General features: G+C 36.5%; 1 protein-coding gene across 3 annotated transcripts in view; it reads right to left on the reverse strand.

Annotated features, from left to right (window-relative positions):
- Positions 1-20,878, reverse strand: part of satb2 (SATB homeobox 2) — a 97,762-nt gene extending 76,884 nt beyond the window's left edge. For 2 of the 3 annotated variants that reach the window (XM_061970832.2, XM_061970831.2), the window contains exon 1: positions 20,573-20,685. The gene's annotated coding sequence lies outside the window, so the exon portion shown is untranslated. Of the gene's footprint in view, positions 1-20,476 lie in introns of all 3 variants that reach the window. The other variant, XM_061970829.2, reaches the window with a different exon arrangement.
- Positions 20,879-23,547: the final 2,669 nt, after the last annotated feature.

Below are 23,547 nucleotides of genomic sequence, written 5' to 3' on the forward strand. Positions count from 1 at the left end.
ATTCTGTGTGTTCCTCGCCAATGATATAAAAAGGACCTAACAAACAAAACATACAAATATTTTGATATTATTTATTTTAAGCAGGATGATTATAGGTTCCGAGGAAGTTAAACGTTCTCTTATTGTCAAGGTAAAGGAAAGATGCGGTATTAGTTTGTAAACCTCTAACAAGAAATTCTAGTTGGCAAAAAGGAACTAAAATAAATACAAAAATATATCATTTTTATTTAATAAAGAAATCTTTGAAGGCTGACCTATATAACACATATGGAACATGGGAGGACTTTTTTGACTGCCCGTTGCCATGGGATGCAATATTCAAATTAATCTACAAAACTACTATCGGTGTGCAAAATCGTTATTTTCAAATTAAAATTATTTATAACTTCTTACCCATGGGAAAAATGTTAAAACTATGGAAAATAACAGAGTCAGATGATTGCCGATTTTGCTGTCAGGAGTCTGAATCCACCCTACATTTGTTTTGGTATTGTCATATTGTGTCTTCCTTTTGGGTGGAAGTTGAAAAAATGTGTTTAAAGATTGGTTTGTTTATGAAGCTTGATGTGGTTTCTGTTATTTTAGGAGAGTTTATTGACAGTCATGATTTAGTCCATTTAATTATAGTACTCGGTAAAAGGTTTATTTTTTAGGCCAAAAACAGATATTCACTTAGTATTACTTTCTTTAAAACATTTATTCAGTATTTTTTAACTTTAGAAAGTTATATGGTTGAAAACGATAATGATGCCAAAAAACATTAAAAAAAAGATGGGAAGTCCTCAAAGGTTTATTTTGAAAATGTAATTTTGTTTATATATCATATACAATCTGTTGTTGTGTTCCCTAATTTAAGTGTACATAAATGAAGGTGTGTGTTGCTGAGTCCGACTTGGACGTGATCTGGACTGTACATGGGCGCTTATTTTGAAAATGTAATTTTGTTTGTGGATTGTATGCAATCTGTTGTGTTCCCTGGTTTTCAGTGCACATGGGTGAAGGTGTGTGTTGCTGGACCTAATCTGAACTGGACCTGGTTTTAAGAACCCTTTTGAACAATCTGATTCTCATTGACAACCCGGTCTGGTGAAGATAAGGTCCTTTTAAAAAAAATAAAAATAAGATAAATAAATAAAAAAGAAAGTAAAACAATACAAAAACAATTACACAAAAAATATTAATTAATGAAAATTTTAGTGGACCAGCAGCACACACAACCATGTGCGCTTCAAGGACTGTGTCCCTTGCAGACTGTATTGTTTTATATTGTAGGAACTAGGGATGTCCGATAATGGCTTTTTGCCGATATACGATAGTCCGATTTTTTTAATTACCGATACTGATATCAACCAATATATGCAGTTGTGGAATTAACACATTATTATGCCTAATTTGGACAACCAGGTATGGTGAAGATAAGGTACTTTAAAAAATAATAATAATAAAATAAGATAAATAAATTAAAAACATTTTCTTGAATAAAAAAGAAAGTAAAACAATATAAAAACAGTTACATAGAAACTAGTAATGAATGAAAATGAGTAAAATTAAGTGTTAAAGGTTAGTACTATTAGTGGACCAGCAGCACGCACAATCATGTGTGCTTACTGACTGTATCCCTTGCAGACTGTATTGATATATATTGATATATAATGTAGGAACCACAATATTAATAACAGAAAGAAACAACCCTTTTGTGTGAATTAGTGTCAATGGGGGAGGGAGGTTTTTTGGGTTGGTGCACTAATTGTAAGTGTATCTTGTGCTTTTTATGTTGATTTAATAAAAATTAAAAAAAATTTAAAAAAATAAATAAATGATACCAATAATTAAAAAAAACGATACAGATAATTTCCGATATTACATTTTAACACATTTATCGGCCGATAATATCGGCAGGCCGATATTATCGGACATCTCTAGTAGGAACCAGAAGTTTTAATAACGGAAAGAGACAGCCCCTTTTGTGTGAATGAGTGTAAATGGGGGAAGGAGGTTTTTTGGGTTGGTGCACTAATTGTAAGTGTATCTTATGTTTTTTAATGTTGATTTAATTAAAAAATAAAAAATAAAATAAAATAAACAATACCGATAATAAAAAAACGATACAGATAATTTCCGATATTACATTTTAACGCATTTATCGGACATCTATAGTAGGAACCAGAAGTTTTAATAACAGAAAGAGACAGCCCCTTTTGTGTGAATGAGTGGGGGAGGGAGGTTTTTTGGGTTGGTGCACTAATTGTAAGTGTATATTATGTTTTTTATGTTGATTTAATAAAATATATATATATATTTTTTTAAACTACGGCAAGAGATAAGCTGAATCCTACGTCAGTACGAAATGCATTTGAGTTTGTAATGCACAACACAATGCGATAGAACATCAATCTGTACTGACTGTCTGAAAAACATGAACAATCATACTATAGTATTTGTAAAGTACTAGCCCACATTTCATGTTGTGTTTGTACACAGCTAGCCAGACAATGTATGTACTGTAATTGTAATAAAAAAAATAAAGAGAAAAAGAAAAAAGGAAAGATACGATTGTTTGCTTGGGAAAAGCGTCTAAAATGTCGATGAAATATAGCGAGATGTCCATCAGAACCACATTTTGAAGTTCTGCTGCCTTCCTGGGGAGTCATATAGATTTGATTAAGGGACCTCCTTTCAGCCTCTTATTCCAAAGTAAGATTGTGGTCTAAGACGGGTCCTGACCTGCCTCAGCATCGTAACGATGCCTATCAAGGGCCAGCGAGGCCTCGCCGCCATCGCACCATCTACACACCGTCGTCTAATCTCTTCAAATACATCTCCTTTGGTATTTGGCACACCAGATAAAAGAAGATGGGTTCTTTTCTTGGAGGGGATGTTGAATTATTAAAGTCTGGGCACTTTGTAAGAGCTTGTTTGTTTATCCCGTACCCGACGCTAGCACACGAGGGACATTCTGATATTACCAGGCCCAAAATGGCTGCTGCTCAAACCCTGCCCACTATGTATTACCTCCGCATACCGCTAAAAGGTACGCCTCATTCTTGAAACTTGGGAACGGGAACGTTTAGAGCAGGGGTTCCTAACCTTTCTGACCTCGGGGCCCAACTATTCCACTGAAATATTAACACTGAATTAGTAATCTTACTCTTGAATGTAATCAAATTCAATCTAACCTACTTACAGTTTAACAAGATAAACATTGTCAAATGTTATGAAAGCATGTGTTGATCACAAATGTTGTTATCAAGACTTTGGTCAGGCTGATTACAAAAATAAATACTAAACAAATAGTCTGCAAATGAAGGGACTCATAAAAGGGATGAAAAATAAATGTACATACAATTACTCAGTGCTGAATTAAATACATTTTAACTAAATGAATAATAAAAAATTATAATGAATATGTTTCTTGACACTTGTCCAGGGTGTACCCCGCCTTCCGCCCGATTGTAGCTGAGATAGGTTCCAGCGCCCCCCGCGACCCCGAAGGGATTAAGCGGTAGAAAATGGATGGAAGGATGGATGTTTCTTGACTAAAATAAAGTGCAAATGAAATTACAGCTTCACAACTTAAGTCATAATTAGGGATGTCCGATAATATCGGGCTGCCGATATTATCGGCCGATAAATGTTTTAAAATGTAATATCGGAAATTATCGGTATCGGTTTCATAATTATCGGTATCGGTTTCTAAAAGTAAAATGTATGACGTTTTAAAACGCTGCTGTGTACTCGGACGTAGGGAGAGGTACAGAGTGCCAATAAACCTTAAAGGCACTGCCTTTGCGTGCGTGCCGTCCGAGTCACATTAATGCACACACGAATTAATGCAAGGCATACTTGGTCAACAGCCATACAGGTCACACTGAGAGTGGCTGTATAAACAACTTTAACACTGTTACAAATATGCGCCACACTGTGAACCCACACCAAACAAGAATGACAAACACATTTCGGGAGAACATCCGCACCGTAACACAACATAAACACAACAGAACAAATACCCAGAATCCCTTGCAGTACTAATTCTTCCGGGCTACAATACAATACAATATGACTTCAATAATAAATATGGCAGTGCCATGTTGGCATTTTTTTCCATAACTTGAGTTGATTTATTTTGGAAAACCTTGTTACATTGTTTAATGCATCCAGCGGGGCATCACAACAAAATTAGGCATAATAATGTGTTAATTCCACGACTGTATATATCGGTATCGGTTGATATCGGTAATTAAGAGTTGGACAATATCGGATATCGGTAAAAAATCCATTATCGGACATCTCTAGTCATAATTTTTGCGCTTAAGAAAACTTCTCTATGACTTTAGTTCCAGACTTCTTCTGTTAGTGTGATATTGCCATTACTGCCACAAGTGGTGTAAAAGTGTATTACAACTGAGTACCGCTGCGGCCCATAGGAAGCACAGCTGAATTTTTTTGGCAGCCCACTAGGAGGCGCTCGCGTGCCAACAATCGGTCCTGTCCTTTGGTTAAGAAACACTGGTTTGCACCACAAAACGTCACTGTAAGGCAGCTGCTAATGCTAACTGTTAGCCATGTTTTTGGTTTATGTAAACAACGACGTTCCAGGTTAATGTTTTTTGGGTTTTTTTTTGCCTTTTGTCGGTCAGTGAGCAAGATTACGCAATAAACTACTTTAATAATTCAAATATGTTTTGAGGGGTGAATAAAACTTTGTAATATAAGTTAAACATTAAATATTGCATGTGCAAATCTGCTAATCGCAGGTCTATAACTTTGTACTTTTTCAATGAAAAACGCATGAATTCATACATATATCATTTCCATCTATTGTCATCCGGGTTAGCATGTTCTAATTTTTATTGGCGTTGCAACGATTAAGTTTACTTGTTTCATCGTACATTGACATTTCAAAATCGATTTCTGGTGGAAATTTAGTTTCGGGGCCAGAAAGAAGCCATTACAATTTGCATACTGAAGTTCCTTTTTTTAGTGATAGAATGAAGCTACTGTTGTCAAATGATTCTTTTTTGTTGTTGTTTTTATCAGATTAATCACACTTTTGAATTTGTATTAAGGATTCGACGATATGAAAATTGAATGTCACAATTATCGTGACCAAAATAATCATGGTTATCATTATCATTGCGGTATTGTTAAATGTGCTCAAAAAGTACTAATACACACACTGCAATCTTTTGACCAAGTTTTTTTTCAATTAACTAAAATGAATAGACACTATTTTGCATGGTTTGTGTTTCTTATGCTTCACTGATAGTGTATTCTAAGATTCTGTTGTTTTAAATATTGCTTTGTACTTTAGCACCTTAACATTTATTAAAAAAAAAAAATTGCATTACAAATAAAAATATTATTGTTTTTATTACTTCTGGCCGGCGTTGTGGCATCCTACTCGATTCAGCGGTACTTGAATGCAGCGTAAAAACACACACAGTACGTCTCGTATTCCTCGGAGTGTGGATGGATGGCTCTGTTCTAAGAGAGCACAGCTTGCAGGTTCAATGTGTACAATTGAATATTGTAGTTGCTCATACAGTAATGTGTTTATATAAGTTTAGATGGAGTATGACGTTTCTTAATAGGGAAAGACGTTAATGACTCTTGTTTTCATGTTAGCGCTTGGTGTCAGTCTGTCTATGAGTTTATCAAAGTCCAGTTATCAATCACGGTTTTTCCATCATGTTAATCTAAAATGGTAAAACTAACCATCAGTAGGTTAATTTTTATTACCGTTGCATCTGTAATTTGGAATATTCATGATTAATTTCAGGTTATTACCGTATTTTTCGGACTATAAGTCGCAGTTTTTTTCATAGTTTGGCCGGGGGTGCGACTTATACTCAGGAGCGACTTATGTGTAGGGATGATACTCGAAACCGTTTTTTCCCGGTTGTTCGATAAGAAAAGAACCGAGTCCTCGGACTCGAATCCCTTTTTGAGAACCGGTACCCGTTATCGAGACCACTATAGTAAAGAAAAATAGTTGGTTCTTTATTCGAATCCCTGGGAACGAATCCCGTCCCGGCCAGAAATGCCCCGTGTGATATCACAAGAAATTACGTCACGTAGCTCAGTCATTAGGCGCAGATAAAGAAAGCAGGAAAAACAATGGACCGGAAAAAGCGCTCCAAGGTGTAATAAAGTTCAAAACAAAAGGTATAATCCAATGAATAACTTTACTGAGAGATTCGAGCAGGGTACGAACACTTTTACGACCAACCGGAAACATAGCAACCAGGCTAGCAACGTTCTTAAAGCAACCGCAGCACATACATATATACACAACACATCTCCCTTTTTTAACTTTTGTTTTTTTTCCCTTGTAAACAAAACAAAATCACACTGTATGTGTTGTCTGTCTAATTATAAATAATGCAGACGAGGCGTGTTGACTGAGTTCTTGACGTTTACTTTCACAGCGTGCTCATAACCTCATTCTTAGCTACCGGGTGACAACATGCAACAACACATGCTCGTCACTCCCGTTGCATGCTGGGTAGTGTAGTTGTTATATTCCCTAGCTCATAACATCACATCTTTCCCCCTATAAAGAAATAATGTTAACTCAATAAAGTGTATTTCTTTTTTTAGCTTTAACTTTTCATTTTTTAGCACTGTAACAACATTTGCAAACAACTTTTCTCTTCATTGAATTTTCTTTCAATAAAGAAATAAAGTCCAAAAATGTCAAAGCATCATAACAAACAGTTAGCAGAAGTGCACTTTTTGGAGAGCTGTATTATTTTCTGATTTTATTTAACACTATATTATTATTATGGGTGGCCGTGCCAGCAACTTGAGGGTTGCAGGTTCGATCCCCGCTTCCGCCATCCTAGTCACTGCCGTTGTGTCCTTGGGCAAGACACTTTACCCACCTGCTCCCAGTGCCACCCACACTGGTTTAAATGTAACTTAGATATTGGGTTTCACTATGTAAAGCGCTTTGAGTCACTAGAGAAAAAGCGCTATATAAATATAATTCACTTATTTATACACCTATAGTGATCACAGAGACAGGTTGTTTTTGTGTTACTGTATATATTTGTTTTTCTGAAAAATCCCACTTAGTATACTTTGGGTAACAACAGTCAATATTTATTTTTTTTATTTTATTTTTTTAGGGGGGTAACAGTCAATATTTATTTATTTATTAGATTTTATTTTTTTCTTATATAATAAAAGTGAGCTTTTGTGAAACCAAATATTGTGTGTTTTTTTCCATATACAACAACCTATCTGGACTCGATAAGAGAATCGATAATAGGCTCGAACTCGATAATTTCTTATCAAACATCATCCCTACTTATGTGTGAAATGATTAACACATTATAATATTATTTATCTCATTCACGTAAGAGACTAGACGTATAAGATTTCATGGGATTTAGCGATTAGGAGTGACAGATTGTTTGGTAAACGTATAGCATGTTCTATATGTTATAGTTATTTGAATGACTCTTACCATAATATGTTACGTTAACACACCAGTTGGTTATTTATGCCTCATATAACGTACACTTATTCAGCCTGTTGTTCACTATTCTTTATTTATTTTAAATTGCCTTTCAAATGTCTATTCTTGCTGTTGGCTTTTATCAAATACATTTCCCCCCAAAAATGCGACTTATATATGTTTTCTTCCTTCTTTATTATGCATTTTCGGCCGGTGCGACTTATACTCCGAAAAATACGGTACTTGTTTTATATCATTTAAATGAACTTAAAAAATGACCCCTGTATTTGATCATGAGTGCAATTGTTTTGTCAGAATGTCACACAGGAACATTTGTTTATTTATTTATTTGATCAACACTTGCTAACAGTTTTATATCATTAGGTCCAGTCATCTTTGCGCCGACACGAGTTCACTCGTTATTTTTGACAGCCCTAAGTGAAACATTTGCAGAAATTGCGCGGGTCCCGATCTGAATTCCGAGTGTTTGGCCTCGGTGGAGGTCTGGCGCTCAACTGACTGCCATTCTAGTCTGCCTTTGAGCGTTGAGACTTCTCAACCAACACAAAGGAATTTCCATAAGGAATGCCTCCCTTAACCGCTAGACCGTAACCATGGCAACATATGGAAGGAGTGTGCTGACACGTCATCGGGCCTCATTATTCAGAAGAAGTTCAGTCAGCGAGGATGTTACGACACGAGATGTTAATTTATCTGTTACCCGAACATACAAGCCAAGATAAAAGCTAATCTGCTTTATGTGCCATGTTGAGCAACAAGTTTCTTTTGTACTTGTTTTTTTTTTTTTTACAACTTGATAAGTGAATAATAGTAGTGTATACTGTGCATCGAGGAGGAAATCGAGCGAACTTTACTGTCATGCATCCCCGTAGACGAATAGGGTGTGCCATCGTTAAAGCCGTTAATAAAGCTGCGATAAGAGGCATATCTGTGAGAAAAGTAATGTCTTTTTGATAAGCACTACTTCATGACACATTTAAACTTTATTGCTTCAGAGGAGTCATCACCTATGGGCTTCCCGCCTTCAAATGACTAATAATTGCAAAGAACACTTGTTTGCATGCAGTTTGGTATATTTGTGAACCTCCATACACCAGCCAGTGAACATGAGTTAAAACATGCACCCCTACACTGCAAAAAGTGTTCAAAAACAATAAAATAAAAATAAAAATTAAATGTATTTTACTTGAACAAAGCAAAATTATCTGCCAATAGAACAAGAAAATTTGGCTTGTCAAGACTTTCCCAAACAAGTCAAATCAGCTAACCTCAATGAACCCCAAAATACCTTAAAATAAGTATATTCTCACTAATAACAAGTGCAATTTTCTTGGTAGAAAAAACAAATGAGACCTTTTTGCTCAATATGTTGAAAAATATTCTTAAATGAAGTAAATGCTAGTGCCATTATCTTGACATAATGATATGCGCTCGGCATTACATTTCTTGAAACCAGCAAATGTATACTAAAAACTAGTTTATTGTTCTTAATGGAAGGCAACAAGGCAACCGCTTGTTACTCTCGGGGTCTCCTAGCTGCTCAGGCAAATCATATGGTCTAAAAATGCATTTTTCCATCGATAACATGACATCATCGCGCCAAGTGCGTGCTCTTTCAGTCAATTAGTGCGCAAAGAAAAAAAAAAAAATATATATATATATATGTATATATATATATATATATATATATATATATATATATATATATATATATATATATACAGCCCGGCCCCCGGACAAATTTTTTTTATTGTAATTTTGAAGCATTTATCTGAATGTGCATGAACTATTTCTGTTCAAAATTGTTTCAAATGTTTAAATATTAACTGTCAGTTTATTGTACTGTGCCGACTGTACTACTATATGAGTACCTATGTTCTATTGTTTCATTGAAAATAAAACAGCAAAGTCCATTTGGCTGTCATCCGTTTTAATTATGAGACACAATTGTGTCAAAGTCATGATTTTTTTTTTCATGCTTGAAGTAAGAAATGATTACTTTAAAAAAGTAGTTTTATACTTGTGAGTGTTGATGACACAGCTTTGCAACAGTTGATATTCTAGTTTCAAGCATGTTTTACTCAATATAGGTCATCAAATCTCAGCAACAAGCTGTAATATCTTACTGAGATCATTTAGGACCAAAAACACTTAAAACAAGTAAAACACTCTAACATAAAATCTGCTTAGTGAGAAGAATTATCTTATCAGACAGAAAATAAACAAATATCACCCTTATTTGAGATATTTCATCTTACTTAGATTTCGGTTTTTGCAGTGCACTGCAAAAAGTAAAGTGTTCAAAAACAAGAGAAAAAAATACAAAAATTAAAAAACTAAGCACAATTATCTGCAAATAGAACTAGAAAATTTGGCTTGTCAAGACTTTCCAAAACAAGTAAAATTATCTAACTTCAATGAACCCAAAAATACCTTAAAATAAGTATATTCTCACTAATAACAAATGCACTTTTCTTGGTAGAAAAAAAAGAGACCTTTTTGCTCAATATGTTGAAAAGTATTCTTAAATTAAGTAAATGCTAGTGCCATTATCATGATTTTTTTTTCATACCTGAAGTAAGAAATGATTACTTTAAAAAAGTAGTTTTATACTTGTGAGTGTTGATGACACAGCTTTGCAACAGTTGATATTCTAGTTTCAAGCATGTTTTACTCAATATAGGTCATCAAATCTCAGCAACAAGCTGTAATATCTTACTGAGACCAAAACCCTTAAAACAAGTAAAACACTCTAAGATAAAATCTGCTTAGTGAGAAGAATTATCTTATCAGACAGAAAATAAGCGAATATCACCCTTATTTGAGATATTTCATCTTACTTAGATTTCAGTTTTTGCAGTGTGCTGTGTTGCCTGTGCTTGTATTTTCCTGGCAAAGACACCACATTAATAAACCCACATAAGTTGTACTGCCTTGAAATGTCTCACACACCCAACAAAACAGGCACTGTAATTTGGAAGTGTTTTATCCAATCACCAGGAAATTTGGCACATACCTTTCGGGGACCGATAAGAACTTGTGTGTAAAATTGGGGCAAGTTTGGTTTTTGGCATAGCTTAGCATCTAATTATCCATAAGTCATTGACCATTTCTCTAATAATATTTGTTTTACATGTACAGTATACTAGCATGTCTTCCAAGTAAGGATGGGTACCGAGTTCGATACTTTTATACAGTAGGAAGGGGATTCATACGGCCCTGTTCGTCACGGTTTACCTGACACACGTAACTTGACGCATTGAGGGGTTGCACTAGCCCAGGGGTCGGCAACCTTTACCAGTCAAAGAGCCATTTTGACCAGTTTCACAAATTATAGAAAACAATGGGAGCCGCAAAATTTTTTGTAATTTTAAATGAAATAACACTGTATATAAAAAAAAATGTTTGGCTTTGTGCTATGTATAAACCAGGGGTCTCAGACACGCTGCCCATACCTTTGTATGGAATTTTTAAGCTGGTGCGGCGCGCGGGTTTTTAATGAATAGTGCTTGTCAGTGTCATGCGTGCCGTGATGGTACAGCATATAGCGCCCACTACAACCAGCGTGCCTGTTCAGCCACATGTTTAATGGAGCTTCCGCTTGCTCAAGTAGGTGACAGCAAGGCATACTTGTTCATCAACCACACAGGTTACACTGACAGTGGCGGTATAAAAAAAACTTTAACACTCTTACTAATAATGCGCCACACTTTGAACCAAAACCAAACAAGAATGACAAACACATTTCGGGAGAACATCTGCACCTTAACACAACATAAACACAACAGGACAAATACCCAGAATCCCATGCAGCCCTAACTCTTCCGGGATACATTATACACCCCCCGCTACCAAACCCCGCCCACCTCAACCGACGTACGGGGGGGGGGGTTGATGTGTGAGGGAGCAGGGTAGGGGTGGGGGCGGGGTTTGGTGGTAGCAGGGGTGTATAATGTAGCCCGGAAGAGTCAGGGCTTCATGGGATTCTGGGTGTTTGTTCTGTTGTGTTTATGTTGTGTTAAGGTGCAGATGTTCTCCCGAAATGTGTTTGTCATTCTTGTTTGGTTTTGGTTCAAAGTGTGGCGCATTATTAGTAAGAGTGTTAAAGTTGTTTTATATGATCACCGTCAGTGTAACCTGTGTGGCTGTTGACCAAGTATGCCTTGCTGTCTCTCACGTGTGCAAGCATAAAATGTATATTGTATAACAATTGTTGGGCTGGCACTGTCAATACAGATTGTAGAGGGCGCCAAATGTTGTACCATCACGGCACGCCCTTAATATAGCTTTGAGAGTGAAAATCGGTGAATATTAATCTCGGGGGTTTTCTGCGAGAGGCACTGAAATCCGGAAGTCTCACGGGACAATTGGGGGGTTCAGCAAGTAAGCTGCTGAGCCGCATCAGAGTGCTCAAAGAGCCGCATGCGGCTCCGGAGCCGCGGGTTGCCGACCCCTGCACTAGCCACTTTAGCTGCCAGACGGCAGAAGAGTGTGGAATATCTTAAAACGTGTTTTGTGTGCAATTCCAACTTTGACCACAGCGTCAGATGCTTTGTAGTGTGGCTAGGGGTGTAACGGTACACAAAAATTTAGGTTCGGTACGTACCTCGGTTTAGAGGTCACGGTTCGGTTCATTTTCGGTACAGTAAGAAAACAACAAAATATAAATTTTTTTATTTATTTATTTACCAAATTTGTAAACAATGGCATAACATACATATACACACAGGGTCCATTGCCAGGGTTAATGTGGTCAACATATATAAAGCAAAAACTAAATAAGATAAGGCTCAGAATTGTTCCTTAACAAAACTTTACTACATATAAAGTGCTTTTTTTGATTGATTGGTTGAAACTTTTATTAGTAGATTGCACAGTACAGTACATATTCCGTACAATTGACCACTAAATGGTAACACCCCAATAAGTTGTTCAACTTGTTTAAGTCGGGGTCCACATTAATCAACATTAAACTGCCTCAAGTTGTTGCTCAGATTAAATAAAATGACAAAACTTTCTTTTACATATAAAAAGTGCAACATTAAACAGTTTCAAGTTAACTCAGCCTCAGATTAAACCCAGCCTGGCTAATTTGGCAGTAAGAGGATATATGGGCTTATTGTTCTTCCACCATAGAAGTGGGTCAAAATCTAGTTTTGAATGCAAAATGGTCTTCAATCTGCTGCTATAAAAACATTTGTTATTGCTTTAGCCCTGCCTGACTCGCCGAGGAGAGGCTGCTTAAATGCGGTGCTGACGCTTCAAATGGGTTAGCACGTTTGACGTGTTGTCAGAAGCAGCTGCTGAACAATGTCGGCAAACCTCCGTCCTCCATTGTTGTATCGCACAGCCAAAGTGTTGCCAAACGGGAGATCTTAACGAGGCAGGAGGGTCTTCTAGCTCTGGCTTTTACATGTTGTCCTAGCCCGTTAGCTGCTAGCATGCCGTGTGTTGTGCCTCGGTGTGCATTGTTTACACAACGTGCGTTACGCTACTTAATATGTCCGTGTGGAAACTCGTTTGGTACACCTCCGAACCGAACGGAAACCCCCGTACCGAAACGGTTCAATACAAATACACGTACCGTTACACCCCTAAGTGTGGTGCTTTCCTTCATTTTCAGCAGACTGCATTGCAAAATGATTAACCACCCCACCTTCCTCTCACGGAAGTTCCACCCAGGAATGGGGCCATTTAAATCCCTTCCCTACTGACGGGTACCGATTCACGTAAAATCAAACGGTACAATATTTCAATACTCAAGACTAAACGCCGGCTCAAGATCTTAACGGGCAAAACGGCGTATTTGTAGCGGACTGCTGCTTGGTAATGTTTCAAGTTTCCATGCCAACAATGCAAGCTGATAGCAAGCGCTCGAAAGTAGGACTGGGCGATATGGCTGAAAACTCTGTCACGATATAAGTGTTTTATATCGGTTGATATCGATAATTATTGATATTTTTATGCTCTATCAAGAATAAGGACCAGGAAAAAAAATGTTAAATGTAAATATTTTTATTTCAAATGTAACCTTCCTCACTCAAACAATGTAAACCAAATTATAAAATCGCATTGAACACTTAATAAGCTCTTAAAATGAAGGTGTAACAATAAGGAACACGTAAGAAATGTTTAATAAAGTGTAACAAAATAATGCAAAGTGTGAACATTTAAACAGAGAGAAACCTGAGAAGAACTATTGTCTGCATGTTCAGTGCCAGGAAGTTACAGCTGTGCTCTAAAGGGTGAGCGCGGCACATGTGGTCATATAAGGTTCAAGATTCAACTTTATTGTCCCCGCGGGGAAATTTGTCTTGGGCAGAGTGCATCATTGCTTTCTTAACATACACAAAAACAACAGAACAAAAACACAAGCACAGACACAACCACAACCAGACAACTAACATTTAAACATCAGAACATGGAGCTTGATAGACATAGGTGGCACTTTGATGTAGGCATAAAATCTACAGTATGGAGATAAAGATAAAGTACCAGTGTGCATTGCACTAGAGCTCATGGATAAAGTGCTGTGTGCTAAAGTGCTTAGTTCTAAAGTGCTATGTGCTAAAGTATATATAATATACAGACCACATTTGTCTGACTGCGGTCCGTTTAAAAAACAAAACAAAAAAAAACTGCCATATTGTGGAGGTGACTTTTCCTGTTCTATCCACAATTTCTAAAATTTTTACTTTCTCTTCTCACTCCGTGCAAAGAGTCAACTGCGAGACAACACGATGGCACAACCAAACTTGATCATGGATACTGTTAGCTGAATGGCTGTTAGCGTGTTACTCCCACTGATCAGTGATCACTTCCTGCGTTCTTTGTTTACCGGAGAGCGAGTGCCTTTGTTCATGCAACCAACTTTCGTTTTTTTCCGATGAGAATTTTTTTTTAAATCAAACGTTTTGCGGAAAGCACTTTTTATTAGGGGTGTAACGGTACACAAAAATTTCGGTTCGGTACGTACCTCGGTTTAGAGATCACGGTTCGGTTCATTTTCGGTACAGTAAGAAAACAACAAAATATAAATGTTTGGGTTATTTATTTACCAAATTTGCAAAATCTTCCACCAAAAATATTTTTCTTAGGGGAATATTTGATGTGAAGTAATGGGAACCTTGGATAGGTCAATAATTCATAACAACATTGATTTTGATTCAATATTATGTTTTGAGCAATGACAGTTTGAAAGAAAAAAAACAGCTTTGTTTTATTAGTCAACATTGCAACTTTTTCTAAATGACATTTAACCTTTAAGCTTTTTTATTTCACTTTTGTTATGTTTTTGTTTATTTGAATAGTATTTTTAGAATGTGCCGTGGGCCTTTAAAACATTAGCTGTGGGCCGCAAATGGCCTCCGGGACACACTTTTGACACCCCTGCTATAGATAATAAAAAATTAAATGTGATAAATCTATGGATAAAAAGCAGAGCCTGGCGACGCATGCGCGTTTATCATAACTCTCTCTCTCTCTCTCTCTGTCTCTGCCCCTCCCTCACCACTGCTGCTGCGCTCACAATTTGTTTTGTTTTTAACCCCTTCTTAACCCTGAACGTACATTGAAAATACACGCAACCCTAACTCAAAATGCCAGACATTTGAGGCATTTAAGAAACTCCGCCCTGACAGCTCCACAAAAGAGGACATGTCTAGTGAAAAGAGGACGTATGGTCAGTCTATCCTAGCCCGTTAGCTGCTAGCATGCCGTGTGTTGTGCCTCGGTGTGCATTGTTTACACGTGTGTTACGCTACTTAATATGTCCGTGTGGAAACTTGTTCGGTACACCTCCGAACCGAACCGGAACCCCCGTACCGAAACGGTTCAATACAAATACACGTACCGTTACACCCCTACTTTTTATTGATATCGATTACTCCGTTCATCGCGATGTTTTATCGGCCAGCCCTACTTAAAAGTATGGTTCCACTTTTTAAAATGTGCTAGCTCGATGCTAATGTACACCGGATGTGCCATATACATGCTGCTTATTAGCATTAGCGATTTTGCACAGCGATTTCAATTCCTCCAACTTTGGTGATGAAAACTACAACTAAGATGCACGTTAAAATCAAACAGCCGGTGTGTAATAAGTAGAGATGTCCGATAATATCGGCAGGCCAATATTATCGGACATCATGCTTTAAAATGTAATATCGGAAATTATCGGTATCGTTTTCTTTTTTATTATCGGTATCGTTTTTTTTTATTTTTATTTTTTATTAAATCAACATAAAAAACACAAGATACACTTACAGTTAGTGCACCAACCAAAAAAACCTCCGTCCCCCATTCATTCACATAAAAGGGTTGTTTCTTTCTGTTATTAATATTATTAATTTTATTAATATTCATTAATTACTAGTTTCTATGTAACTGTTTTTATATTGTTTTACTTTCTTTTTTATTCAAGAAAATGTTTTTAATTTATTTATCTTATTTTATTTTTTATTTTTTTAAAAAGGACCTTATCTTCACCATACCTGGTTGTCCAAATTAGGCATAATAATGTGTTAATTCCACGACTGTATATATCGGTATCGGTTGATATCGGTATCGGTAATTAAGAGTTGGACAATATCGGTATATCGGATATGGGCAAAAAAGCCATTATCGGACATCCTTAGTAATAAGCAATACTTACAGTATAAACACTTTGTCGGCCTGAACAAAAGACTTTGCCTTAACGGCAAAGACTACTTCATGACTAAAGAAAACATCAAATGAATGTATACTTGCAAATGAGACTCAAAAAAAGTAAGACTGGATCATGACAGTTATCTTCATCACCTCAGTGTTAAATGTTAAATTAAGAAAACAATATATTGTTAGTATTAAACAAATGAACATTTATTACCACATGAACACACACAAAAGTATCCAACCTGTTGATTGGTACCAAATATGTACTGTACCCTTCTCCTACTTCCAAAGCATTTTGGCCACAACCAATAGGGCAGACCTGGGCAAATTAAGGCCCGGGGGCCACATGCGGCCCGTTAAGCTTTTCAATCTGGCCCACCGGACATTCCCAAATAATTTTTTTTAGATGTTTAAGATGTAAAGTGTAGCTGCCATTATGATGTGCAGTGATGTTTTCAAATGACCGTAAGTCTTCAACTATACAAAGTATTTCAATGGTTGGAATATGCGTTTTTGCATGATATACCAGGTCGTCTAATTAGTTACTATGGTCATCTAAGTCACAGCAGCTCAGACGAGGCACCAAGCAGTGTGGGTGGGGAGCGTTTCCACAGAGTGTTTCCAGAACGGCCAGCCTGAAATGCGGGTGTCGCGGAAGGAGATTTTTACAACAAAGTTCTAAAGCTTAGTGATATATCACATATATCAGATCGTAGGTGTTAGTTTTTTTACCCTTCACCTTCGTATTTCACTGTTTGTTGCATTTTTGTTGCATTGCGCTTGATTGTAAAATATGTGGATGGAGAGGGGGTGTGACGTTTATATGTTCTCAATATTCAGTGTTTTATCCTTTATAGTTAATATTGTAAATCCCACATTCTTTATTTTCATGTACATTCTGGGTGTCTCATTCAGTAGAAAATGTAAAATTCCATTCCGTTTTTTTAGCGTTTTTAGCAGTCAGTAAAACATTATCGTGAGGTTTTGTATTAGCGTTCCTAAAAATAAATATACCGGGCCCCAGACACATTTTTTCTCTACAATTGCCCCCCCGAGTCAAAATAATTGCCCAGGCCTGCTATAGGGGGCACCACACACATCATTATATACCGTATTTTTCGGAGTATAAGTCGCATTTTTGGGGAAATGTATTTGATAAAACCCAACACCAAGAATAAAAGGCAATTTAAAATAAATAAAGAATAGTGAACCACAGGCTGAATAAGTGTACGTTATATGAGGCATAAATAACCAACTGGTATGTTAACGTAACATATTATGGTAAGAGTCATTCAAATAACTATAACATATAGAACATGCTATATGTTTACCAAACAATCTGTCACTCCTAATCGCTAAATCCCATGAAATCTTATACGTCTAGTCTCTTACATGAATGAGATAAATAATATTATAATGTGTTAATAATTTCACACATAAGTCGCTCCTAAGTATAAGTCGCACCCCCGGCCAAACTATGAAAAAAAACTGCGACTTATAGTCCGAAAAATACGGTAGTCAAGTGACAAAATGAGGACACCCCATATAGTGTTACTTTATCCCATCACTTGCAGCGTTCAAGACCTCAATTATTAGTTCAACACCGAGGGTTAAAAGTTACACAAGCGGGCATAAAAGTCGGATAAGAGTCTTAATCTGCCTTGCCTCATCTCGCTCTCTTCTTTTGACATGAGCACTAATTAAAGCTTATCAATTATTAGCACAGATAGCAGCAGATAGGGCCTCCCTTCTTCCCCGCCAGGTAGATGCACTTTTACAGCTTGATGGCGGAGCTATTGGTTAATGCTTGTCTCTGCGGAGCTGATAAAACCAGGTAGGAAAAAACACACACACGTTGAATATTTATATTATTAATAATAATTTAAAAAAGGAGATGGCTGCCAATGAAGGAGGAAGTCAAGCTAAACACTTTTGAAACGGCGGCACTACGAATTCCTCATGAGAACCACGCGGCGTCCTCTGCAGTGGACATTGGTGAAGAAATGAACCAAAGACAATCGTCCACTGCAGAGGACGCCGCGTGGTTCTCATGAGGATTTCGGGAACAACAGGATACAAGGCAAGGCTTTCTTGTAAACGCTCACATCTTATTTGGTAACATGCAAAGTGAGTACTTGCCACACACACACACACACACACACACACACACACACACACACACACACACACACATACACACACACACGTACTGGTTATCATTTGGAATGGGGAGCAAGTTTTTGATCATGACTTGTGAGGACCATCCTTTCTACAGGTTGTGGAAGCATAAAAAATGAGGTAAATTGATTAAGTAATGTGCTGATCATTCTTACTGGGGGCCCTGGGGAAAAAGAGTTAATATGGTTCATGGGGACCGAATTTAAATCATTTTGCATAATTCACACAAATTTGTACTGACTACTGGGGACCATTTAAAAAAAAAAAAAAGAAATATGACATGATCCTCAGAACACAGCACTACAGCTGTCCTCTAATAGGAAGTGTCACCACTTAAATGTTAAAGCAAATCCTGCATCTTCTGTGACATTACTGAAACTGCTATTTAGCAGTAATGAAGTTGTCTGCTACTCCAACTACCATATATAGGATGGAAAACTCTGAATGTGAATCATACTTTAAGGTAATAATGTTTTATAATCATGCTGTCTGAAAATGTCATCCTAAGGAACACTAAACCAGATTTTGTTTTTGTAAAAATATATTAGTTTTAACTAAAGGATGGATACCATACAGAATCACAGTACTATTAATGCCAGGATAACAAATTAATTTTCTCTTTTACCAATATTTGAAACACGTAAACAAAGTAACCCAAATTTCCCTGTTGTGGGATCAAAAGGTTTCCCTTTAGGGGACCTGTTTTTTTTTTTTGTCCCCATACCGTCAGAGGTCCCCTAAAGGTGACTGTCTGAACAGAGTGATGTCCCCATTAAGTAAGCATTGCCAGAACACACACACACATACACACACACACACACACACACACACACACACACACACACACACACACACACACACACAGACACACACATCACTGTCCATGAGGCAAGTGGCACCCTACAGGACACAACATTAGGTACCCCTGCACAGTGTGTTTTCTAATGTCTTTTGATTGGCAGCCTAACGGAGGCGTTCATTTAACAATTGTGTTTAAATAGCTAACGACAACTAATTAAAATGATGGGCGGTAAAATGGGCCTTATTATTCGATAGATTATTATTCGGTGTGTGTGTGTGTGTGTGTGTGTGTGTGTGTGTGTGTGTGTGTGTGTGTGTGTGTGTGTGTGTGTGTGTGTGTGTGTGTGTGTGTGTGTGTGTGTGTGTGTGTGTGTGTGTGTGTGTGGCACCGCATTGTGATGGATGACCAGGTCACATTGTTGTATTTCATGTAAAAGTAGCCATTTAAATGAAATACCACGGTGGGGTACTTAAGGTGAAAGGTCATCGTTATGCAACTTAATGTGTGTTCATCACACCTTTAATTTAAACCATTTCAATAACGTGTTTAAAAACAAGTCACCTTTTCTGTACGTTTGCCTACATATTGAGGAAAATATTGTTATGGTTTGAATGTATTTTTAGTTACAATGTTTACTTTATACATTTTATTTCCAGTATTTGAATTTTGTATATTACTTATTATTTTGTATTATTATTATTATTAGTTCTGTGCTGCAAAAAAAATAACAACAATTAAGTGCTTAAGAGGCCTGCAGTGACGAACAAATGGGGGGAAAAAAAACTTTAATTTCTAAATAAACCTCACACAGTTCGATAAGTGAGGGAGTCAACATTTATTCTACCTCCACCTGGTCTCGTTTTAACGCATTCGCTTCAATAATTTTTTTTTTTTTTTCAACGATTGCATTTTTGTTAGGCCTTTTTCTTTTCATCGTGTGCGCCTGTTAGTGTTTTTTTTTTTAATTCTTTGCCATGCATTACATACTATACATTACCTTTTGCACTATATTAATGTATATTATTTTACTTTTTTATGTCATTGCCTGAAATAAATAAATAACTGGGGGGAAAAAATTTGGCGTGCACTTTTCAAAACCTATACGGACAATTCAGATGCAAATTAAAAGTATTTTTGCAGTACAAACACACACATAGTGTACTTTCTCCCGCGTGCGTGTGTGTGTATATGAAAGTGTCGTTTTACTGAATTTAGGTGTCAATTTGAGGAATATTGTGTGCAAAATGCGAACGTGCAAATATCGAAATGCCATTATTTTGCATGTGTTTTGCACACTTTAAAAAGTGATATTTGTAATAATCAATGTGATTAGTAGCGACAAATGAATATATTTTCTATACTTTGTAATATTCTTAGCTGGGTTTGTTCTTTTTCTTCTGCGGGGCTCCGTGCAGGTGAGGGTGCATGCGGGCTGCACCTGGCCGCCTCATACTCACTGTTCACGGCGTGTGTGTAGCGCTGCTGGCCGCTGAGGAGGTTCTGTCCATTGATCAGCAGTAGTGAATCCAGGGCTGGGCTGTGCAGGGCTGGGCTGGGGGGGTTCGGGTCTGTTCTTTCCGGACGCACGGAACGATAAAAAAAACCCTCAACAACCGCTGAGATCCACGATGGGTTCGGTGGCGTGGGAATAAAAAGTTGTTGGAAGTGCAGGTGAGAAGGATGCGCTTCTGTTTCCCCGGAACCGGAACTTTGTCTTCTCCTTTTTGGGTTTTCTCTCTCAAAAATCTCAACGTTGCGCAAAGGACTTGTTCGTCATGGTCGCCAAGTGCGGACAAAGAAACCGGACCCGTGAAGTTCGCTCCGAACCGCCAGCTTTGTAACCAGAAGAGTCGCTTTCAGTCAGTGCCACTCGCCGAGGGAGGAGGAGACAAGGAGGGAAGGAGGGAGGAAGAGAGGGGGGCGTCACCCTCCATGAACGCCTTTCGTTTTTGATACGCGTCCTAAAAGATGTACTTCTTAAACGAGAACGTCATTTATTGTTATTTTCTCCCGTGCGATCATCGGTCCACATTGAGCGCCTCCCCCACAGTTAATGATGAAGAGGACGTTGATCGACAGCTGTCAGCGTGCGTCGCACAGGAAGTCTTATTGTGAAAGGGCTTCTGTGTAAAGTAACGTGCACTCCGACTTGAAACTTCTTCTTGCGAAAAATGATCATTGGCGTGGGCACGTGATGACGTCGCTGACTTTATTTTGGAAGACAGCTGCCTATATTCATGTTAATATTAGCCATAATGTATATCTATTATCAAATATATATTTAAATCACGTTGATATTGGTCATAATGTATAACGATTATCATATATATATTTAAATCACTTTAATATTAGCCATAATGTATATCATCATCATATATTTAAATCATGTTAATATTAGCCATAATGTATATCATCATCATATATTTAAATCATGTTAATATTAGCCATTATGTATATCATCATCATATATATATTTATAAATCATGTTAATATTAGCCATAATGTATATCATCATCATATATATATATATATTTAAGTCATGTTAATATTAGCCATAATGTATATCATCATATATATATATATTTAAATCATGTTAATATTAGCCATAATGTATATCATCATCATATATATATATATATATATATATATATATATATATATATATATATATATATATATATATATATATTTAAATCATGTTAATATTAGCCATAATATACATTGACCATCATATATAGCTGCAGAACATATATTTAAATCACGTTAATATTAGCCATAATGTATATCATCATCATGTATAGCTGCAGAACATATATTAAATAATGTTAGTATTAGCCATAATTTATATAGATCATCATATATGGCTGCAGAACATATTTAAATCATGTTAATATTAGCCATAATGTATATCATCCTCATATATAGCTGCAGAATATATGATTAAATCATGTTAATATTAGCCATAATGTATATTGACCATCATATATAGCTGCAGGACATATATTAAAATCACGTTAATATTAGTCATAATGTATATCATCCTCATATATAGCTGCAGAACATATATTTAAATCACGTTAATATTAGTCATGATGTATATCATCATCATATATAGCTGCAGAACATATATTTAAATTATGTTAATATTTGCCATAATTTATATAGATCATCATATATAGCTGCAGAACATATATTTAAATAATGTTAATATTAGTCATAATGTATATTGACCATCATATATAGCTGCAGAACATATATTTAAATCATGTTAATATTAGCCATAATGTATATGGATGATGATGTATATGCATAATTAAATAATGGTAATATTAGCCATACTATATATCGATCATCATATATATATTTAAATCATATTAATATTAGCCATAATGTATATATGGATCATCATATATATATATATATATATATATATATATATATATATATATATATATATATATATATATATATATATATATATATATATATATATGTATGTATGTATATTTAAATCATGTTATTAGCCAATAGCCATAATTGCTGTTATGATCCACCTATAGCTTCTATATATATTTTAAGCTCTTTTTAATTATGTCTCCACTGTTGTGAAGTTGTATACTGTTTTAAGTCTTGATCACCTTTATTTGCGTGTCCTTTTTTACCACGTTTTTCATGTCGTCACTGTTAAGTCCCTGCAGCGACCCCTCCAATTGACATGTTTTTACCTAAAAAATAACTCAGAACTCTTCTGTGTATTACCTCTCAAGTTGTTTTAGTCAGATGGATTAGCATAATCATAGTTTGGCTTTTAAGAAGGTGATTTGTGCATTTAATGTGTTAGTGAAGAATGCAAAATCCTCTCAAATATTACCATTTCAGCCATTAAAAAAAATACAATCATGTAAAAAAAAATTTGGGACAAATATCAGTGTTTTTTTTACCACAACGTTGTGCTGTGTGTGTGCGTGTGTGTGTGTGCGCGCGTGTGTGTGTGTGTGTGTGTGTGTGTGTGCGTGCATCTCAAGTCTGCAAAATGTGCCATTCGTCTGATGCATTATTGATAATACTGTCTTTGTTTTTTCATTGAGTAGCGAACGTTTTTCTCTTTTGTCCTGCAGGGACGTAGAAGGATAAATGTTCTTAATTCTTGGTGTGTGAGACGCCTGAATAATTGAAGCACAACATGCAGGGAATATTTGTGTAATCTCTTTACCGCTTCTTGGGGGTGCAAGGGGATGGGGGGGGGGGATGAAGGTATCTCACATGCGCGTGCGCGGCCGAATAAAATATTGATCCGTCAAAAATAACCATCGCGCGCGTGCACGCGGCCCCTGGCCCTGCTAGTATGGATGCGGTGGTGGGTGGCCTTCATGCCAGCAGGGGCTTGCGTCACCTCCTCCCGTAAACAAAATATTTCCCAAAAAAAAGAAAT

The sequence above is a fragment of the Nerophis lumbriciformis genome, linkage group LG13, assembly GCF_033978685.3.
Source record: "Nerophis lumbriciformis linkage group LG13, RoL_Nlum_v2.1, whole genome shotgun sequence".
NCBI lineage: Eukaryota > Metazoa > Chordata > Actinopteri > Syngnathiformes > Syngnathidae > Nerophis > Nerophis lumbriciformis.